This window comes from Panthera pardus, unplaced genomic scaffold (assembly GCF_024362965.1).
Source record: "Panthera pardus isolate Hobbes unplaced genomic scaffold, ASM2436296v1 HiC_scaffold_24, whole genome shotgun sequence".
Classification (NCBI taxonomy): Eukaryota; Metazoa; Chordata; class Mammalia; order Carnivora; family Felidae; genus Panthera; species Panthera pardus.
This window is the reverse complement of record NW_026526810.1, coordinates 79624289-79640454: the sequence shown is the minus strand read 5'-3', so window position 1 is coordinate 79640454 and position 16166 is coordinate 79624289. Positions and strand designations below refer to the sequence as shown.

The 16166-nt window shown below is 38.5% G+C and overlaps 1 long non-coding RNA gene across 1 annotated transcript; it reads right to left on the bottom strand.

Annotated features, from left to right (window-relative positions):
- Positions 1-14530: 14530 nt before the first annotated feature.
- Positions 14531-15802, bottom strand: LOC109253281 (uncharacterized). The gene is made up of 2 exons (XR_002074315.2): positions 15698-15802; positions 14531-14722 (listed from the first exon to the last, which is right to left on the bottom strand). It is a non-coding gene; the product is annotated as an uncharacterized LOC109253281 (long non-coding RNA).
- Positions 15803-16166: the final 364 nt, after the last annotated feature.

The window sequence follows — 16166 nt, the reverse complement described above, 5'->3', positions numbered from 1 at the left end:
AGGCCCACTTGACAATTGTATTGAGGACTGGTCTTGTTTACCTTACCATATGCCAGAAAGGATAGAATCTGAGCAGATGTCTCTTCAGGTCTTGCATATCCACAGAATGTGGCTCCCAAGGCTATATCTTCATTACTGACAACACCTGCTTTCCAGGCCTTAGCTGCCTGCTCAACATCCCCACAAAGATTTCCTCCTGCCACAGCCAATACAGCATTCCTCAAATTAAACCCATCACAGGTTCCTTTTGTAACGTTTATCTCTTTAATGCTAGGATCCTCATTCTGGAATTCCAGGCTGGCACCCTCCAATATTCTTTTCCAATTCATTTTTTCCCCTTAACCTTTATATTCCTCCCTTTGACATGTCCATTAGATTTGCCCTTTTATATTCATGTCCATCATTGCCATTCCAAACTAGGTTTTCAACACTACAGCCTTCATTTAGTTATCTTTTATTTTAATGTTTATATCCAGACAAGATCGGGTACATTCAGGGTGATATGGCCATAAACAATCCAACCAGAAAACCAGTTCAATCTTTCTACAGCACCCTTAAAAAAACAGCTTATGATTCTTATTTCCTAGCACATGAAGACCCCAAAATCCATGACTGACTTCTCAAAATCTGGCCCAACCTCACGTCCTAAGTCTCTTCAAGACACCCCTGTTACTTTGTGCCAGGCCCAGTGATGGGCACTGGAGATAAGGCAGAATTTGAGACAAACACGATCCCTGTCTTGATGCATCCTAAGATCTTCCTTGGGATTTTCTCCCTTCTCTTATCTGTCAATAGTGCTCTGCTACTTAATATTAATCACAGGTCACCATATTGCCAATTCATATATTCAGCCACAGATTATTTAGTAACCATGCAGTTTGGGTGGGGCATTTGTGCTAGGCAGGTGGAAACTTCAAGCTCTGGAAGTGGAGATGATATTTCTGTTACATAACCTGTGTCTAGCACAATGCCTGGAGATAGCTAAGTGGTACATAACCCTTTTTTTAAATTAATGAATTATGTAATAAAAGTTTGTAAACATTGAGCAATCAGAATTTAGAGTAGAGAGAAATCAGAGTGAGGAGTTTGCAAAAAGGCTGTGCTTTGGAGGAGGTGTGGGATGTGCACAGACTGAGAAGTGGGAGGAGGGCATTCCAAGCAAGTACAAGGCTGGAGTGTGAGACAAGGAAGGAAGCTACCCACCCCACTCCCTCCCCTGCCCAGCTATCTGCTTCTCTTTGTTTCCATAGTAATGGAGTATAAACAGCTCAGCTAGCCCTCAAATCAGGATTATCCGACTGTGTTCTCACTGATAAAATGTGGGCAGCAATAATGTATACTGTGTCCCCCTCGTCTGCTGTAATAGTTACTGCACAATAGGTTATGTTGTGGAATAAAGAGCACAAGTTTATTTCTTGCTCACTAAAATCCCCTGAAAGTCCAGAGAACTTCTTTGCATTCACTGGGGATTCCTGCAGGTTTCCATCTCATAGCATCTTCACATCAACATGTGTTTTATGGTCACTATGGCAAGGGAAGCAAGGGCTGGGGAGTCAAGTGCCAGCAATGAACCTTGCAGCACACAAGTGACTCAGGCCACATTGGCTCCTTATTGCTTTGGTCGAAACTAGTCACATGGCTGTGCCTAACTACATGAGTGAAGAAGTAGAACCTTCTGCGAGCCTATAAATAATAATAATAATAAAAAGCTGGATATTGGTAAATATTGTTATGTCTATTACACTTAAATAAACTGAAACTGCATATTATAGACTTAATCTCTATTTTCTGAAGGCTGAAACATATGTGGCCTCAACCAGTCTTTTAACATAAAAATGAGGACACCACTCTGGGGCATGGCAGAAGCCTAAGTTAAAAGGAACTGGAGTCTCTGAATGATTTTGTAGAGTAGGGCCACTACACCAGCCTAGAATTCCCACATCTGGACTATTGCAGAAGACAGAAATAAACTATCAGGGACAAGTCCCTGTGTCTTGAAGTCTCTCTCAGTTACTTAGCCTCTATTCCAACTAAAGGAGGAAAAAAATCAAGACAATGGTCTTAACTGGAGTTAAGGCTTGTATCAGGAAATAGCATGGTGGCATGAAAATCAACAAAAAGAATATCAAGACACATCTGTTTATTTCCAACCCAATAATAAGTTTTGAGCTGATAAGAACTAAAACACAGAAACTATTTTTTTTCAGATCTCTTAAGATTTAGCATATTTATACATCCAGAGGATGCTCTTTTGTAGATAATTGTTGGCTGATCAATAAGAAGAAGAAGCAAAAATATAAGAGATCAAAAGTCTATATCTAGCTATATCAAAGACACAAGGATCTCTGAACTGTAGCACGCAGCCTCCAAACTGAGTAGGACATATGCCACCTAGACACAGAGAAAAGGTTGGAAAGTTAGTCTTCTAATGGAAAGGGAGGTAATTCTTACTGGAGAACATCCATTGACCCATTGCTCCTCCAAACGCGCAACGTGAAGTGGTTTCACCATTCCGAACACCACTAGAAAAAAAGACCATAACTACATAAGAGACCCTTTTGTTTGTTCTTTAAGTTTTATTTTACTTATATTTACTTATATAATAGAGAATGATTAAGGATTTTCAATAAGGAGGTATGTTTCTTTTGCTTTTTTATTATAAGTGATTTTCTTTCCCCCTCTATTTCTAGGATGACCAGGGAGGAATTTGTTTCAACAAGTAAGGTCATAATCATACCCCATAATTTTTTAGACTTTGCTTGAACACAGAAAAGGTTCACCTGTTTGTCCATTAGAAATATTATATTACAAGTATTACGTTATGGCAAAAATAAAGCAGAATACAATTTTCTTCTTAGGCACGATTAACTGAAACATGCATCCGCCAAAAGAGGGTTAATATCCTGATCTCGTATCCAGATAAATGTCTGAGTGAAATGATAGCTTTAAAGAGGCCACGGGAAACAATACTAAATAAAACAAAAAATTAAACAAGTGACAAAATCATTGAAGGAAAAGTAAAAATAAATATGTTGATAATAAAATATGTATTTATAACATAACTCATAATGATGTATTTATGTTTACCTCATTAATCTGATTATTACCCAATTTTCTTTTTTACATTTAATTTTTTTAATGTTTACTTATTTTTTAGAGAGAGAGAGACAGAGCATGAACAGGGGAGGAGCAGAGAGATAGGGAGACACAGAATCAGAAGCAGGCTCCAGGCTTCAAGCTGTCAGCACAGAGACCTATGCAGGGCTTGAACTCACAAACCAGGAGATCATGACCTGAGCCAAAGTCGGACGCTTAACCGATTGAGCCACCCAGGCACCCCTACCCAATTTTCTTATTAAGTTGGGTTCATAAATATTTATTTCATTAGCCTCAAAACATGTTCATGGTGAAATCATTCTAAGTGTGTCTGTAACCAAAATCAGCATGGGGAATGCATAGATTGGAGGACAAGACCCTCTAGTGTGGGTCAGGGGACTACTGAGGGTAGCAGAGACCATTCAGGAGCAGCTGAACTGGAACTGGCTGAGGTATGTGCACTACACATTAGAAATCAGAGTTGGAGCTTCAGAAGATTTGAATTCTAGTCCTTAACTTCAACAGTGACCAACTCCAGAGCTTTGGTGTTAAGACACAAAGGGGCTAAGCTCACCCAGATATGAGCCAGTGAAAACAGGCAGAGGAATTAGAGAATTATTTCCTTTTAAACTAATAAAAAGAGAGATTTGAGAACAGAGTTTAAATGTGCAGACACCTTGGCCGTGCATACACTGAACCAAGAATTAGACAACCCTATCCCACTATCCTCAGTCAGAAGCATAACCAGATAGCTGCAGGCTCCCTGTGGGGCAAAGCCTGCGTCTGAAAACCCAGGACAAGGAGCACTGCAGAATGTGTGTGTCCTGTGACAGATCCCTTAGAGAGAGAGCCTGAGGGCCTGAAACTGCACACCTCGTTTCTCTCCCTAATTCATAATCATCCAACTCACTCTTACCTTCAAGGGGGAAGAAGCCAGGAGTGTTTCAGGAAAATTCCCTCATCAGGGACCCTAGAGGAGTGGAGAAGCCATCCCTCCTGAGGGAAGTTACTTCAACTTTATACAACTTAAAATTTCCTATCTGTAAACTAGTATCTCCAATATACCTTTTAGCTATAATATTTATGATTTTAAAAAGCCTCTTTGGGGGCAAGTCTATACCCAGGACTGGTGAAGAGAGGGTTGTGTTTCCTGGGGGTCACTTAATGGTCACTCAGAATGGGAAGGTGTTCCTGAGCTAAGTGATATACAAACTCTGTGCCATCAGTGTGTTTATGCTATCATATTTCAAGGAATATATATATTAAGCACCTCTTATATGCTGGTGAACAGAGTGATAAATAAAGCAGATCAGTTCTCCAGCTGCCTTCCTAAAGCTTACCCTCCAGTAAGGAGAGGCAGTAAATAAATAAGCACGATGTGCAATTACCAAAGGCTTTAAAGCAAGAAAAAGTGGAAGATATAGTTGTAGGGAGAGAGAAGGAACAACCTTCCAGGCAGAGGGGATAGCACGTGCAAAGGTCCTGAGGCTGAAATGAATATAGCACTTTTGAGACTTTAGAAAAAGGCTCTGGCTAGAGTTTAGTGAGTAAGGATATGAATGATACAAGTTGAATATAGAAGCACCAGGCAGACAGGGCATTATGGACTATGCTGGGAAGTTTGGATTTTATTTTAAGTGAATGAAAAATTCAGTTAAGAGTTTTAAGTTAAGAAAAGATATGATCTAATTTATGATGCTAAAAAAAAATTACTTGGCAGTGTGCAGAAGAGATTTGAGGCATAGAGGATCAATATTCCCATGACATAATATAAGCCACGTAGGCAAAGCCTTAGAGGAAAAGGGAAAAAGCATCCTTTGGGCCTCTGGAATGTAGTTTTTGTGAACGTAGTTCCCAGAGTTCCTGTGTCGCAGTCATCATTGGTAAGAGCTCTGGATGCTTACATGAGTCATTAGAACCAAGTTGGTAAATATCTGATAGTTGGGTGGGATGACATTAACCTGTCATTTTATATATTAATGTTAACACTATTTACTGCTAAGTTTAGAGGAATAGAAGTGAATTTTTATCCAACAATCCCCCAAATACAATTTATTCCAAATAGATATTTGTACTTGTTTCATCAAAATGGCTTTCCTTATGCTCCACTCGCTTCCAGCTCTCAGAAAGATACATTTAAAATCTGGATTCTGCAGTCTAAATTTTGTCCGGTAGCTCTGCTCAAGTTCATTTCCCCCAGTATACAGAATGAACTGACCCACTAATAAGTGAACTAATTTGTGTTCACTGCGGTGCTAAGCAACGTGGGGTATCACTGGTGAGTTTTCATCTTGGGCAAGGTCAAGGGCTTGTTTACATAATGATTATGACCATATCTATGCCCCCCCCCCGACCATAAAATGTTTCTGGATATCTGGGATCCCTAAAATATTTCTTTCTAGACCTTTTTATCCAAGTTTTCTTGGAGGACATGTGACAGCAGTGTTGATGGGGCAAGTAAGACCAAACTGGCAGTCAAAAGTGTGTTATGTACTTGGAACAGCCCCTTTGTCTTGGTAAACGAAGGGATGGAAGAATGGTTAGGGGTAGATAGATGGTTTTCATCTTGACAGTATTTTCAAACTTCTGGTTACTTTTTTAAGCAGTAGCTGGAAACAATACCTCCTTTTACTTCACCAGCTGTCCTCAAATTACTATCAAGTCACCCATGGCAAAAGTGCCTATAAAATAGAAAAAGAAACAAACAAAAATGAGAGCCTGTAGTGACTGCTCCAGTAGCTGTCCCCGAAGGAAGCACCGCTAAGGTAGAGCACTCCTAACAGACCCAGGAACTTGGTGATGGAGCAAGGGAGCTGCAGGTGGGAGAGTTACCGGTAGTCATTCACAGTCCTGAGACTGGCCACCAGGAGCCTCCTACCCACCCTCGCAACCCAACCAACTGCCACTCACTGAGGGCCTCCTATAGCCCGGGCCTCAACAGGACAAACAACAAAACTACTTTTCTGCAAAAGATAGAAACACGGCTCAAATTGACTTCAGCCAAAAGGGAATTTATGGGCTCATATAACTCAAAAATGTAAGGTAAAACAATCTAGCATGAGGCAACACTAGAGAAAAAAGCTCCAGTGCTTTCTTGGAAGACTGAAGTCTTGGTTTTGTTTTTTTCAATGTTTACTTCATTCTAATGAGTAGCTCTTCTTGGAGGTGAGGGGTCTCTTGGCAGTTCCAGGCTTACAGTGTAGCAACCAAAGTGGAAACTGAGCTGCTTCTTCTCCTGGTTTGAAAAAAATCCCAAATTGGCAATAATTCCGTGATCAGGTGAAGATCTGAACCGATCACAAGCCTGTGACTTGTGTTGTTTTGACCAAAGGAAGCTGAGTCATGTCTCTACCCACATAGAGAGGAAAAGTAGGGGCAAAGTGGGGGTGGATTCAGCTCCATCCAAATGACATGGATGAGAACTTGTAACATCCAAAGAATGGGGCACAGTAATTGCCTAAAGACATTTTTACTAGAAGAAAGGTAATAGTAAAGCAGTAGATATCCACCAAGTATTTAAATACCACTAGCCTTTGCATGAGGTACAAAATAGGCTTGCCCTCACAGTTTCACTGCAGGAGGAGGATGGTTCCACAACACAATGCCGTAAGTGTGGTAATTAGAGTAGCCATATGCCATGGTTAGCCAGGACAGTCATAGTCTATTCCTGATGTCCCAGTGTAATTATTAACAATGCACCCCTATAACCCTCAAAAGTGCCCTGGTTTGGACAATACATTATATGGCCACCCAAACAATAACTGATATATGTTCAAATGCACATAGAAAGAAAGGAGAGGGAATAACCAGCTGTGAGAGAGGTGAATAGGGTAAACTGGAAAGGCTTAATAAAGAAGGTGATGCTTCACCTGAATATGGAAAGATGTGTGGAAATGTTCCAAGTGGCTGAAGAAGCTGAGAGCATCCCGAGCATCAGGAAAGGTATGAAGATATGAACAATCACTTGGTGGATAGGAATTGCTCCCATATTTCTGTGACTCAGAAGGATCAAAGGTGTGCAGAGGAAAGGGGTGAGGGAAAGGACAGGAAAGGTGGGCCAGGTAACCAGCTTCTGATCCAAAGAAGAAACACCACATTAAAATGATTTAGCCAAGTTTATAGAATCTGGAAGTAAGCTAAAGACTGCCGTGATTAAGAGAAATTTTTAAAATAGGCAAAACTTTTTCTTTTATTTCTGGTTCCATGAAACACTGAAGTATGTCATACCTGAGAAGTGAAACTGAGAAACTTGTTTCACTTCACTTAGATTCACAACACTGGCTGCTGAAGATGTAACCCAGACTGGAAAGATGAAAAATGTCCTCTGTCAGACACAGACATATGTTACTAGTTTGGATCATATGTCATTCGTGACTCAAGTAATCATGAATGCGAAATGAGAAAACAAACAGTTGTGTTGTATAATATGTTTTCTGCTTATCCTTCTTGTGAGATACATTATATATTTAAAAAAAGACAGAAATAGATCTATCATAGGGTGTCAACAGAACCAATACATTTGTCAAAAGAACTGGAAGAAGTGTATATTATAAGTTGTTCCTGTAAATTGTATCCCAGATATGCTGATTAGTTTGTATTATTAGCTTCACGTGGCCAAAAGGAAGGTTTGTTCTTTAGTGTTAAATTGTTATATTTGCAGTTGGAGAGGGAGAAGGAAAATGTAAGCTTGCAATTTTATTACCTATGAGAACTGGCTTCTTCCTAGTCCTATATTTTCTAGTCATAGTATCACAATTCCACAAATCTAGTGGATATCACAAGTCATGATATCCACCCCCTGCTCCAGTGCAAAGATGTCAAAGTTTATTTCACACAAGGAAAATCTTAAGGTGAATAATGGAGTTGAATGTATTATAATTTCAAATATTTTATGTATAATAGTTAACTATTCTCTAGAGCAATGTGGGTGAGGTTAAATATCTTTATGTAATAGAATAAAAATGAAACAAGAGGGTTAAACTCCAATAAATCATGTCCATTTCTAGCTAAAACCACCTATGAAACACATATTGTGTTGTCCACATAACACCGCATATTTAGTTGTGATTTGGACATTAACACAGATAACCCTTGAGGTCTGATAGTAAATTTGATGCCTCTGTTCTCTTTATGCCTCTGTTCTCTTTATGCCTCTGTGTAACTTCTCCATCCATGAAATTTTCAAACGTCTTAGCAGTTCATATCAGACTATACCACTTTTTTAACTGGGGAATAATTAACATACAGTGTTATATTCACTTTAGGTGCCCATTACAATGACTCAACAATTCTATACAGTACTCAGTGCTCACTTTTTCTGTAGTTGGCATCCACTAATCTCCTGGTCCTTTGTTCATAGAAGACTTCAGTATGTGAATCTCTGTCGTCTCTACTCCTGTATCTATCATCTGTGTTGGTGACTTCAATATCCTTGTGAAAAACTCATCCCTCACATGGCTTCACAGTTCCTTGACCTTCATCTCCAGCATCTTCTTCCCATCTTACAATAGCTGGCCTCTCCCACAGGTATATCCTTGACCTAATTATCACTGACAACTGTGTTCTTCCTCCAATTTTCTGTATTCAGTTCTTTAACCTCACTGCCCATCATTCTCACATTCCCACTCAAGCTGGGGTTTGATCATACCAAGTTCTCTGAATCATCAATCTTTATTCTTGTCCATTCTTCATGATCTCTCTTTATTCTGTATTCTTTTATTCCTTATAGAGCTGATATTTCATGTTATCACATTATATCTATGTACTTTAAAAAATGTAACTATGATGCTCCTTTTTTCTTTTCCTCAAAAAACTCTAGCTCTAGTTATCCCACTATCTCTTTTTTTAAACTGTTTATTTATTTTGGAGAAAGAGAGAGAGAGAGAGAGAGAATATGCATGAGAGTGGGGAGGGGCAGAGGGAGAGAGAGAATCCCAAGCAGGCTCCACACTGTCAGCACAAAGGCTGATGAGGAGCTCAATCCCACGACCAGTGAGATCATGACTTGAGCCAAAATCAAGAGTCGGAGGCTTAATCAACTGAACTACCCAGGGTCCCCGCACTATTTCTTTTTTTCATATTGGCAGCTGAACAAGTCTGGAGAAAATCACTCACTTCCTGCTGACTGATTCCAATTTAAACTCAAGACCACAAATCCCTACTGGGTAGTCAATATTGCACACATCTTAATCTGTGCTGGTTTCCCACTCTCCAAAATCAGACTATGCCATAATTTTCATATCTCCTTATGTTGCCAATCTGCATTCCAAGATGCAAACTACTTCCTGTGCACCAGTTTTCTCACACCTTCCATTGTAAGAGATGAACATGCTTCTGCCAAAGCCAACACTTGGGTGCATGCTCTCCAGCCCATGCCTTTCCTACCGTAGAACTCTCTTCCTGAAATACTCCTTCTTTTCCTCAGTTTATCCCTCTGAACTTACTTATTCCCACTAGTATAAACACGTTCTCCTGGTTTCTTCCTCCACCTCCTGCTATATTTTCTCCTTTTGAAGAAAAACTTTTCAAAATTGTTGACTATAGTTGCTATCTCCATTTCCTCTCCATTCCTTTCTTCTCTCAGTCCATTCCAATTGGCTTTTGCCCCTATTCCTCTGAAACAGTGCTACATTAAGTCAACAACCACCTACATTCTATCACATTTATCATACTGGATTTCTCATGAGCATTTGGCACAAGTGACCACTTCCCTTTATAGAAACAATTTCCTCTCTTGATTTCCTCTTTCCTCACTGGCCACTTCTATCTTGATCATCCTTTTCTGCTCAATCTTCAGTTGGTTTCTGAAATGCATCATTTCCATATTAGGTCCTCAGCTGGGAATTCCCTTTCCCTCAGTCTTTCTAAAATAATATCCTACATGTCATTCAAGTCTCACCTTAAATAGCTCCCCCTTGGAAGGGCATTTTCTAGCAACTCAATTTTAGTTACCCAGAAAAAGTTTTTTATCTTCACTATAACTTTTAATATATTTATATGTATTTGTTTATTGTCTGTCTCACCCCATTAAAATACGAATTCCATGAAAGTAGGGAACACATCTGTCTTGTTCAAGGTTGTAAGCAATTAAAAATATTTCTTGTGTGAATTAGAAAATTAACATTGATTTGCCAGTGATAACTATTATTTTTTCAGTAACAATTGTACCTTCATTCCATTTCCATGTTTATCGAAACATTTGATGCCATAGAGATGAAAATTTCTCCCCCTATCCACAAAATAAGATTGGTTCTCTTTTAAACTCAAAGAAGGCCTAGAATTCAATAAAGTTTTAGAAACCACTGCATTTACTTTAATTTCTGTTTTCAAATACTAACCTAGGAACTTTAATACTAATCCCTTATAGGTCAAGACCCACTCTTAAAAAAAGAAAAGCTCAGGGGTGCTTGGGTGGCTCAGTGGGTTAAGCATCCAACTTCGGCTCAGGTCATGATCTCACCATTCGTGGGTTTTTGAGCCCCACATCGGGCTCTGTTCTGATAGCTCGGAGCCTGGAGCCTGCTTCAGATCCTATGTCTCTCTCTGTGCTCCTCCCCCGCTCATACTCTCTCTCTTTCTCTTGAAAATAAATAATGTTGAAAAAAAAAGAAAGAAAAGCTCCTTCAAAGGCAGTGACAGTAATTTAAAAAAGTGGGGGGAGGGCTTCTAATCAAATCATAGACAAATATACCACAAGGATGGTTTTGTGTACCTCAGATTAAAATTTAAATAGTAAGATTTAAACTTAAATATATTAAAATTTATTTAAATACAATCCTAGATTATTTTCTATGGCATTGTTTCATACAAATACATCATTATTTGTTTTTTTTCAATAAGTTATGATAATACTTTATTTACAATTTTGATTATTTTTTAAATTCTGAATACTGAAGTGGAAAATAAATTCTGGAAACAGGAATCTCAAAAACTTGGGTAAAATTTTACTTTAGTAATTTTTCAACTAAAGAGTAAATCAACTAAAAAAAAATCTGTCAATCATTAGTTACATAATTCATGAAATTTAGAGCACTTTTTTATGGTAACCTAAAGACTCATGTGCCTTTGTAAAAATGAGATTCTATAATTTGTTTCATAAATATAACAATACTAGGTGCTGCCAAATATCTCCCTTCAGTATGTAAAACAAATGTACATTTCTCAACCTCTTTTGATTTTCATGCCAAAAAAATTGTTGGCTGTGAGATTATTTGTTTATACTATGAAATTTATATTTGTATATAAATTTATACTATGAAATTTGTTTATACTATGAAATTTGGGGCAAATGAAATTTTACCCCAAAAACAAATACTGGGCTTTCCTGTCCAATATGAATGATGACTCACTCTGGATTCATAAAAAGGCAAATCCCAGGGAAAAGAAAAACACATTTTTAAGGAACTTTTTCTCATAACCTTTCAGTTGTGCAAAGTATTACTATCCAATGTTACTTGTCTAGGGACGTTAATCCACACATAAGGCATTACTCCAGTGAGGCAATAATATGAATATAATCTTTTCAAGTAAGATATTTTAAGAGTCCACAACTGCAAACTTGCTATCTGAAATTTGTCATTTTTGTAAAAGAAATAAATCATTGGGGGGGGGGGGGCAAATGATTGAAACAAAGAAATAGAACTAGGCTATTTACAGGGTTGTGTTATCACAAATCTTTTGTTTTAGAGAATATTTTTAGGGGGTTTTATCTTACTAGACAAACTATTAAAATATGTTTTCCAATTCAAAACTAACCTTCAACCTTCAAGTGGTGATCAAATATGACAGTAAATGGGAGTAAACAGGTGTGACTTTTGTTAAATAAATTATCCTCAGTACTAAAATTTTTCTTATATTTTACTGAAGACTATGAAAAAGAAATTAAATGAAATTGGCCTTTTTAAGCATTGGTTTTTTTCTTTCTCTAATACTTTTGACAAAAATTTTAAGTTTTCCTATTCCTAGAGAATTCTTTGCAAAACATGTTGTCTTTCATACTATTGGCCAATGTTTATTTTTCTAGTTTTATGCCACTTATGGGAAACAGATGAAACACTACATTTATTTGAATTATTCTTGGATATTGAGCTACCATACTTTTATACCTAGGCTAAATACTGTTCTGATGTAGCAAATGTTAGACCCTACACTCTCCGTTTAGAGTCATATCTGTCATTTGACTTTTTTTTCCAAGTCATTAGTCCTCCATTTCATTCTTTTTATCATGGCCTTAAATATCCAGTGAGACCCTAGGATTCCTATGTTTGCTCATCTGAACGCTAATAACCCACTCCTTTGAAGCTGCTTCGACTACCGCTGCACAGCAAGGAGGTCATAACAAGGGTGACGGAGATAATAGCAGTCAGTGTCATCCCCACCATCCCCACTGCTCACAGTCACCATTTCTTCAGACCTCGGCATAGTCTCCATTCCTTATAATGGCTAATGAACTAACATTTCCAAGAAACAAAGTCTGCTTTTGCTCAGTGATCTCAAAGCCCTTTGTAAATGTGACTTTTAAATTGCATATGCTAATCACAGGAGCTAAGTAGAAAAAGATGCAGAGTAAGAGGTTAAGGTTAAGCATGTCATGGGGCCCCTGGGTGGCTCAGTTGGTTGGGCGACTGACTTCGGCTAGGGTCATGATCTCACAGATCATGAGTTTGACCCCCGCATCAGGCTCTGTGCTGAGAGCTCAGAGCCTGGAGCCTGCTTCTGATTCTGTGTCTCCCCCTCTCTCTACCCCTCCCCTGCTCATGCTCTGTGTCTCTCTGTCTCTCAATAATAAATAAACGTTAAAAATTTTTTTTAAAAAAAAGGTTAAGCATGTCATATACTCTTGTTTAATTTGAGCAATTGATGGAGCATGAACCAAGACCCCAAAGAGCAGGTAAGGATATAGAAAGGAAGTCTACAGACACTTATGTATGTACAAAGTCTGGTTCCCCTGAAGAGAAGGATCTGCAGGAAGAATATCAAAGAGGAAGAATATCAGAGTGAATATTTTCCATTGTTCTTGAAAATGATACCAGTAAAAGAGGGGTTGGCAACAACACCCTTGTACTTGGGAGATTTACAGAAGGCCTCTGCAGAGCTATTGGGGTTCCAGGCAATTCTGATGATGGTGTTGTGAAATTTGAAGGGCTGAAAAAGATGCCAGACTGAAGAAAAACAAAAACAAAAATGCCACCTCCACTACTGTAGACTAATCACACCCAAAATTCCTCCCTAGAAATGGAGTACTTTCCTTTGTGAAGTCTTTTGAATTTGTGGTGGAGGCTCCCCAAATACGAGTTAGTGAAACCATCTGTGGTAGCATCCTGTGGAAACCTTATTTCCAAATGATGCTTGGGCTTTATTTTCGAGAGTTCTTAAACTGGGCATTAGGAATCTATGTTTTTAAAAGACTTCCCAGATGTGTGTGATGTACAGCCGGGTTAGGGAACCATGTTCTTCTCTCTCATTGAAAAGCCAACACACTGGGGGCACCTGGGTGGCTCAGTGGGTTAAGCATCCAACTTCGGCTCAGGTCATGATCTCTCAGTCTATGAGTTCGAGCCCCACACCGAGCTCTGGCAACTCAGAGCCTGGAGCCTGCTTCAGATTCCGTGTCTCCTCTCTCTCTGTTCCTCCCCTACTCTCTCTCTCTCTCAGGAATAAATAAACATTAAAGTTTAAAAAAATTTTTTTAAAAAGCCAACACACTTATGATTAAGGGATTCATAATTTAAGTCATTAATTGCTTGTACTTTAGAAAAATTAGTTGACATGTGAGAGTGAGATGCTCATGTGGGGAAGATTCCAGAAGATGGCAGGCAGAGAGAGAGAGAGATACTTAAGAGCTAAGCAATGGCCCCAATACCAAAATCAGTGATTTAAAAACTTTGCCTGGTCCTAATAAGTCCATCAATTTAAAGTAATGATATTTTGCTGAATGCTTAGAAAACTCATCGTGTGTCAAGTATTGTTTTAAATACTTTACAAATATTAATCGATTTAACCTTCATAACAACCCTATGATGTAGGTACTAGCATTTCCCCCACTTTATAGATGAGGAAATTAAAGCCAAGGTGAAGATATGAAGTCATTTACCTGAGGTCAGGGAGCTATTAAGTCACTGAGCTCCTCAGTTCCTGCTCCTAGCTACTGCGTACTGCTACCTTTCAGATAGTGGGCTAGGCACTGAGAAATCAAAAATAAATGGCCCTTAGGAAATTTTAGATTTGTGGAAAACAACTGGGAAATCGGGTTCCTGCCATCTGTGCTTCAGGAAGAAAGAGCATGCACTGGGTCTTCTCCAAGCAAATCCTGGTTGACCTTCCATCCTGCTCATTGCCGCTCACCATCTTTGCAAGAACCCATCACTTAGCTTGCCCTTCATCTCCTCTGTGTTTTTGTCAGAAAAATGATAAGAAAATTTGAAGATATACTCAATTTAGAGTGGAGTCAGTTTGATTTCATTTCGAAATGGGATGTAACTGGGTATTGGTCGTGATGATTCTAGAGATTCTCACTTGGGAGAAGATTTGCCACAGGAAAAGGATGAACTCTCGGGGGAATCAACGCAGTCATCAATTTCATTCTTACAGATCCATCCTTGGTTTGCAAATGAGACGAGAGATGCAGCTGCAGGTGAGACAGTACTCATTTCAAAGAAGTACTCGGCAGACCCCAGCTTTAAAGTGTCCACAGCTGTTTGAAGCTGTGCTTTGCATATTTACCTCTTTGTTTGGTCCGCTACTCCTTCTGCTCAGATTCAATGAGACAACTTACAAAAAGAATTTATAAGAAAATAAGTTGTTTTATAATTTTCTAATAACAGCTTTCAATCTGTGGGAAGATTTTTTTTTTTTTTAGTTTCTCATCTTAACTAGACTCTATTCACATAAATAATTCAGTGGATTCTATTTAATTATTATCCTGATAAATGATATGACCTGTTAACTGGGAAGAATGCCAGATTTTAAAAAATTAGTTTAATGTTTTTCAATTACTTTACACTATTGTTACAGCATAACACCTTACTAGCTTAAAGTAGAGAGGAAAGGGGCGCCTGGGTGGCTCAGTCGGTTAAGCGTCCAACTTCAGCTCAGGTTATGATCTCATTCATGGCTTATGAGTTTGAGCCCCGTGTTGGGCTCTGTGCTGACAGCTCAGAGCCTGGAGCCTGCTTTGGATTCTGTGTCCCCCCCCACCCTCTCTCTTCCACTCCCCGGCTCATGCTCTATCTCTCTCTCTCAAAAATAAATAAATGTTAAAAAAAATTTAAAGTAGGGAGGAAAAAAGATCTCAACTTGTTACTAATGTCCAAAACTGTTTACAGTAGTTTATAGTACTAAATTAATGTTACTCATCTAGAATTTTGCATTTATGAACTCCAGAGTTTTGTCCTATTCTGGCCATTAAAGTTGTAGTATCTAATGATTACTTTAATATTTCTTAATTATTTAATTTTTAATAATTGGAGCATATTTACTATATCTCCATAAGTGAAAAGAAAACCGTTTCTGCTTTTCAGTGTTCTTGAACTATTGCTATCTCCGATAGTTATGTTAATGAAAAGGATTATTAAAGTGTCTAAAATATACCAAAAGGACTTACATGTCACTTTGCTAACATTATGGAAAAGAAATTATTTTTAGTCTCATTTTTCAGTTAAGAAGCATGAGGCGTAAGTGGATAACTGGCCCATAGTGACATAGCCTGTGGTTTTCAAAGCCAGGATTCTTAACCAGGCATTCTGATTCCTGACATCACCTACTTAACCACTGTTACATCTCCCTCTTTAGAGGAAGAGCATGTATGGGGAGGCCTTAGATGTACTCAGTGGAGTTCTTGACACGGGTACATTTGGCTTAGAGATGAAACGTGTTTTTCATGGGCAATCGAATTGTCTCTGTGGAAAATACTATATAGCTTCTTTAGTATTTGCCAATAATCTATTTGATTATTCTCCTTTAGGTACAGGAGGTACCTAAAGTACTAGTACCTACTAGTACTAGGTACTAGTAGGATGGTACATTTTGACGTTTTGGTTTTGGTCACTGTGATTTGTAAAACTTGAGGCAAT